Raw genomic sequence first — 6,129 nt, 5'->3', positions numbered from 1 at the left:
CATCAGTTGTCCCATGAGGTTCCCACGTCCTTTGCCTCGCTCTACTGTTCTTTTCCAGGTCTTCTTTTGTCTCACAACTCTACTTCTCCCCTGAGAGTTTCAGTCAAGTGCCTGCTTGGCAATGGTGTCAGCTGGTTTGCGCAGGGTGTGTCCTGTTCAGCCCGATTTGCACTTTTTGATGTCTTGACTAGTGGAATTCTGCTTGGTTCTTCTCCACAGGCTGCTGCTGGAGATCTTTTCAGGCCATCTTATTCCCAGGGTATGACGTAGGCATCAGTTGGTAAAGATCTGGAGCTTGTTGTAGATGGCGTTTGTCACTCTCCTAGGTTCAGAACCATACAGCAGGACTGCCTTCACATTGGTGTTGAAGATGCGGGTCTTACTGTAGAAGGACAATGCACGGGAGTTCCAGATGGGGTGTAGGCTGTTGAATCATGCCTGGCCTTGTTGATGCAGCTTTTGATATCATTATCTGCTTCTCCGTCCTTGTTGACAATGCTCCCCAGATACGTGAACCGGTCTGTTTCCAGGATGTTCTCTCCTTGAAGTTGGATTGGGAGTTCGTGCTTGTTGTTGATTCTTAACAATTCAGTCTTTTTTGTTGACCTTTGAGCAAGTCTTCTCTGCTTCTTCTTCTAGCTTATTCAGTTTGGTTTGTGCATGTTATTGCCGATGAGATAGGAGACTATTGTCATCTGCAAAGTCCACGTTCTATAGCACAGACAACAAATCATGCAGGAAAGACAACTACCAGTACACGCAAGACACCATGGAAAACATAAACTAACTGGTTAATCAGGTAAAGAGGAAGAACTGTTTAAAACAGTACGCTTGGTTACATAGAGTATATTAATTAAGACAAATTAAGCAAAAACAGGTGAGGAAGCAGCTGACCCCACCCAACATATCGGTATTTTTTTTATTGGCCAGAAGACTTGCGACTTAAAAAAGGAAACATTAAAACAAATCAAGAATTAGGTTAGAAACTGCCTAAGGTCGTTTATTTCGTTTTCAACTTAATGATCTTACTCTAAGAAGTATTAGATGATACTATATTTGTTTTCATTCGGAAACAAAATGAAAAAAGAGAAACTGAATGATATATACAGCTGATTATCAAGTCTGCTTTTTCATATTATGAATTCAATGAATGCAGTATTGATGGAAAAGTTCAGTATTAGTGTACCTATTGATTTGTTTGCTCAAGAAAGCTCCTACCTTTGCCTTTAATTTTTTTCAAGCAAACACACATTCACTTCAGATGTCTTAAATTTCGGGATGTTCTTTAGTACTTATAACTTTAAGTATAAAAGCGTGACGTAAAGTCTTGGAAATATTTTCAAAAATCCTGTGACCTAAGAAAAAATTAATTACCTTTTCAAATAAAAGTGTCTTTATTTTTATTTTATTTTAAACATTTTAGATTCATAGGAGAGTAAATTCTGCGATTTATTTGCGTAAAATGTATTTCTTAACTCGCTCCCATGATATATAGCACCAATATTTATGATGGCAAGTAACTAACACTCACTTGTATCGGTCCTAAATATCTTGGAAAAATTCTGTTGTATTACACAACTTGTAGTAGGTTTTTATAGCATGCTACAGTAAACACTGTATTAGTCATCTAATCGCCACGTGATCAGCTTTCAACTCTTTTAATTTTGTAATAACAGTCAATCTATAATTTTTCTTTAAGATAAGAGCAAAGCTATGAAAGGTAAGAGGTAGGGGTAATGTTTGTAATGGACGGTTTCTCCAGCCATTAAATATGTGGTTGTTATAAGCTGTTATAACAAGAGCGGTTTAGTAGTAAAATAGTTTTATATTGACTTCGAAGTGATTATTGGGAGACATCTTTACTTAAATACCATAATGCTAAGAAAATGTATGCGATGGGCAGATAAAATATCTCGATACAATAAAATGACAGAACAGTTGTAATAAAATAAATTGCGGTTAATCTGACAGGAGTTCATGCAAGGTGTCACTTCGCACACGAATCTGATGATTTGAAGTCTGACACGATAAACTAGGGTAGGACCTGACTAAATTAAGCTTTAGAGAGGAAAAAATATATATATATCTTGAACTTTGCCCCCTGGCTTTCAGTCTTTTGTAAGCACGTCCCATTACTGGTAGTTCAGTTTATCATCTGTAAATATTTAAAGGCCAAAAGGTCAATGCTATCAGATCTGGTCGACAGAAGACGTGGCAGGCACATTGAGTGTGACCAGCAGGACACCTTGCTGTACAGGTGTGATGAATCACAAGAAATGTTAGTATAAGCAGGCTACAGCACGTACTCAACGTGGGTGGGACACGATCTGATAAATGCCATCCCAGCAACATAGTAATTCAAATGTGACTGGTATGTACATTAGCTGAAAGCAGCTCTCTGATTGCTATCATGTTAAAAGGTTTCAACCAATGTTTAGGTCAAGATTGCGTTCCTCTTTATATTTCTCTCCATTTGTCCGCGTGTTTGATTCAGCCTAAGCAGGTATGCGTACATACTGTGTCCTAAAATTAAATTTTAAAAGTAAATTTTACTCTTTCGGGTGATTGTGTAGTAGTATGATTGCATGTGTGGTGTATGCACACGTCTGTTGCCTGTCACATTTGCACGTTCTGTGTTGACTGTTGTAATAAAGATTCATAATGTAAGATTAGTGAGTGAGTGAACACATACTGATTGCTATCGCAGTCGTATTGCAGAGGCCACACCTCGTGCGGGAGGAAGAGTACAACTAGAGATGTTGTATTGTTATCACTGGAAGTAGCATTACAGAGAAGGAAGAGAACATAAAAAGGTGTGTGCCTATGATTGAGTCTAACAAGATTCAAAAGTTTTTCCTTCTATAATACAACACTGATTGTTGTGGTTGATGTTGTAGTAGCATAATGAAATCAAATTCAAACCAGCTGCATGGAGAACAAGTCAAAGCAAGTTGTTAGCGAAACAAAAATAAAATGTTAACAAAAGCAAATGTCTACAAAGGGCGGGGCTGAGCCTAGAACTAGAAGATAAGACAGTAAGAGTGGTAGGCAAGGTCTCCAGGATCCATTAAGAATGAACTTTGTGGTGGTCTTTGTTACTGGGGAGGTAATTAAATAAATATTGACTTAATACAGTTATCTACACACTTTAATAGAATTCTTTCTTTAAATACAGAAATCGTGTTTAACTCTAGAATTCGATCTTCATTGGGACAACTCTTTATACTCAGACCAGAAACACACATGTGGATGGCTCTTACGCAAAAATATACTGAAACTGTGAGATCAAGGTGCAAAATAGCAGATAGTAATCGCCAATAGAACTAGGAAACACCCCACCCATCCACGTGATCACCTGTCTACCCACATTTAGGCTGTCGTAGTTCCCTGGATGCGACCAAAGTACTAGCTGGGGTAGATGGCTGGGGGATCGGGGGTGAGTTTTGATGACAACTTCAAATAAATTGCATTTACTGTCAGCTGGACTGCCTCTGACGACTGCCCACAAGCATTGTGGTATAATCTTTATATTCTCAAGAAAATGACCCAGTTAGAAATGGATCTAAAATAGCTTAAAAGAATTTTGAAAACTCTAGGAAATATGTATTTCCTATAAATAGCTTCCAAACCTATATGTTTATCTTGTGTTGTTTATCATCTTTTTAGAAAAGATTATATTGGACACGTTAGAAGGCCACAAACTTCCTCTGCTTACTTTCGTGAAGTGGAAAAAAGTGAAGTGGTATGGGCATGTCGTCCGGCACGATGGACTACCGAAGATTGTATTGCAAGGCACTGTCGAATGGAGGGAGGACGGAGTGGGCAAGGCAAATAAACTTGCTTGGCAAGATGAACGAGTAAACTCGGCGTCCTTCAGGTGTGTTGAACGAGAAGACCAGTCCGGACAGGTAGGAGAGATTCGTGCAGCAAACACAATGTCATCAGAAAGATTCACCTACAACGGAATGGAGTGGCACCCAGGCGCTCAACACATTGCATGTAACTATGGCTCTCGTTTCGTGCGGTCAGGACAGTATGTATCCCCGAAGACAGACTGAATACTTTGCAATAATTACAATGTTTTTAAAACTTACGTAATAATTAACATTTACTGACAAAACATAGCACAGGTAAGATAATACAGAAAACAATAGTAAATTAATTCAAAATAATACCTACGAATTTCAATCTAGTGATTAAGTCTACGATTGTATTGTTGTTCAGGATTTGCACTAACATCCAATTAATGTAAAAGACCAGCAGCAGTGTCACGACAAGGGCGTATTTGGGAAGATTCCTCCAGAAAAGCTGCTGGTGACAAGTGCTGATGAAAGCTTTAGGGAAGCCAGCTCGCCGGCTCATTTTCTGAGGACCAAGTCAAGAACCAGGAAAGACATCGGGATCATCAAAAGCCTTCTGTAAAAGAGGCAAGTTAGGTAAAGTAGCAAGTAAAATGAGAAAATATAACTTAGGGTTCTTGGATTATACAAAATCAGATGGAACAGCAGTGCCCAGACAAGTGACATCAGGAAAAACCATTCTTTACTCCGACCAAAAAGACCTTGACCACGACAACACACAGGGAGTGGCGCTGTTGATGTCAAAAGAGGCAACAAAAGCACTGATGGACCGGGATGCAAGATGTAGGATGACACGAAACGCATCTTAGTGTGAGCGACATATTTCACTGAGTTTGCTGGAGATACACGATGTCAATCATTGCAGACTGGTGTACTCACACAAAGCTTACTGTGACAGCTCGACATTGTGAAGCAGGTGGATGAAGGCAATCAGTGTTTGAAGTCGACACACAGGTATACAATCTCACAAAAGTAATGAAAAGATGGCGCAGACGTAAAAGTAGAAATAAAATGGCCCTGGAAACGATATAAAGTGGCCTAGACACAGAAATCCAACCAGTAACGTAGCAAATATTGTAACAGATGAACTAATGAACATTAGACACAAAATTTGACACAGATCAACCGACAAATATGAAAAGTAAGGGAAAGCAGTCAGCCACGAGCCAATTAGGCGAAGGGACAGCACTCTCTTAATCAACAAACGAATAACTTTTTATCTGAAGCAGTTGTCTCCCTCACAAGTTCAGGGCAAGTGTGTGAATGGATAGATGGCTTGCAGTGTGCATTTTAATTTAATTTTACTCAAATAATAAAGTATCTTAAACGTACAAGCATTGTGCATGTTATCGATGTAGTACTGGATGCTTAGCAGCACGTTCCTGCTAGTGATACTTTAATTTTTTTTTATCATTGCTAATAATAGCAAATAATTGTGGATTAAAATATGATTATACTGTCATAAGTATTTGTAGATATTGAGTACACGACAGTCGTGCGATTCGTCTGTTTATACGTATTTAAAGGCGGAGAAATGATTATCTATATGCCTGTAATATGATGCTTACTCTCCGTATAACAAACAATTCTCATTCCTTGCGTTGTCCTGTCGACATAATATTTTTTGCCTAAATCTACATCTACCATTACACCAGCAACTTGCAAAAGCTGGTTCAAAATTTTTGTTTGTTGTTGTTTGTTTTTTTTTGTTTGTTTGTTTGTTTGTTTTTTTTGTTTTTTTTTGTTTTTTTTGTTTTTGCCTTTAGTCTTCTTTGAGCGCTCCTAAAACTCAAAGTCAACGCTTTCAGACGAAGTAATTTATGTTTACTTTTTCTGTATGTTTTTAAACTACAGAATTAAGAAAATGAAAGCACGAAAGGATCAAGGTCATCACCACAGAGATGTATTATTATTTTTAAAAGTGTTGACGAATTTAAAGTCCCATTAGACACAAATACCAGCTCTGTGCCAGTGTAACACACGGTTCTATTTCAAGGGAGCGAACTGTCGACTAAATTTTACACAATCATGTGGTAGAGTTGTCTTTCTCCTAAGTCTTCGAGCAGGAACACTCTCTCTTTCTGTCTGCTACACTTTTTGTATTTGTATGCTCGGTGGTACAAATGACAGTTACCTTTTCTATACAGAGATCAGTACCAATTGCTATACATCTATAATAACTTTTATTATTGGTAGAAAATGTGAATTTATTGTTAGCCAGAATGTTTCTGTACTCAGAAAAATTGTCAAACAGGTGCCAATTTATTAA

Source organism: Pomacea canaliculata, linkage group LG9, assembly GCF_003073045.1.
Source record: "Pomacea canaliculata isolate SZHN2017 linkage group LG9, ASM307304v1, whole genome shotgun sequence".
NCBI lineage: Eukaryota > Metazoa > Mollusca > Gastropoda > Architaenioglossa > Ampullariidae > Pomacea > Pomacea canaliculata.
Note: the sequence above shows the minus strand (reverse complement) of the source record.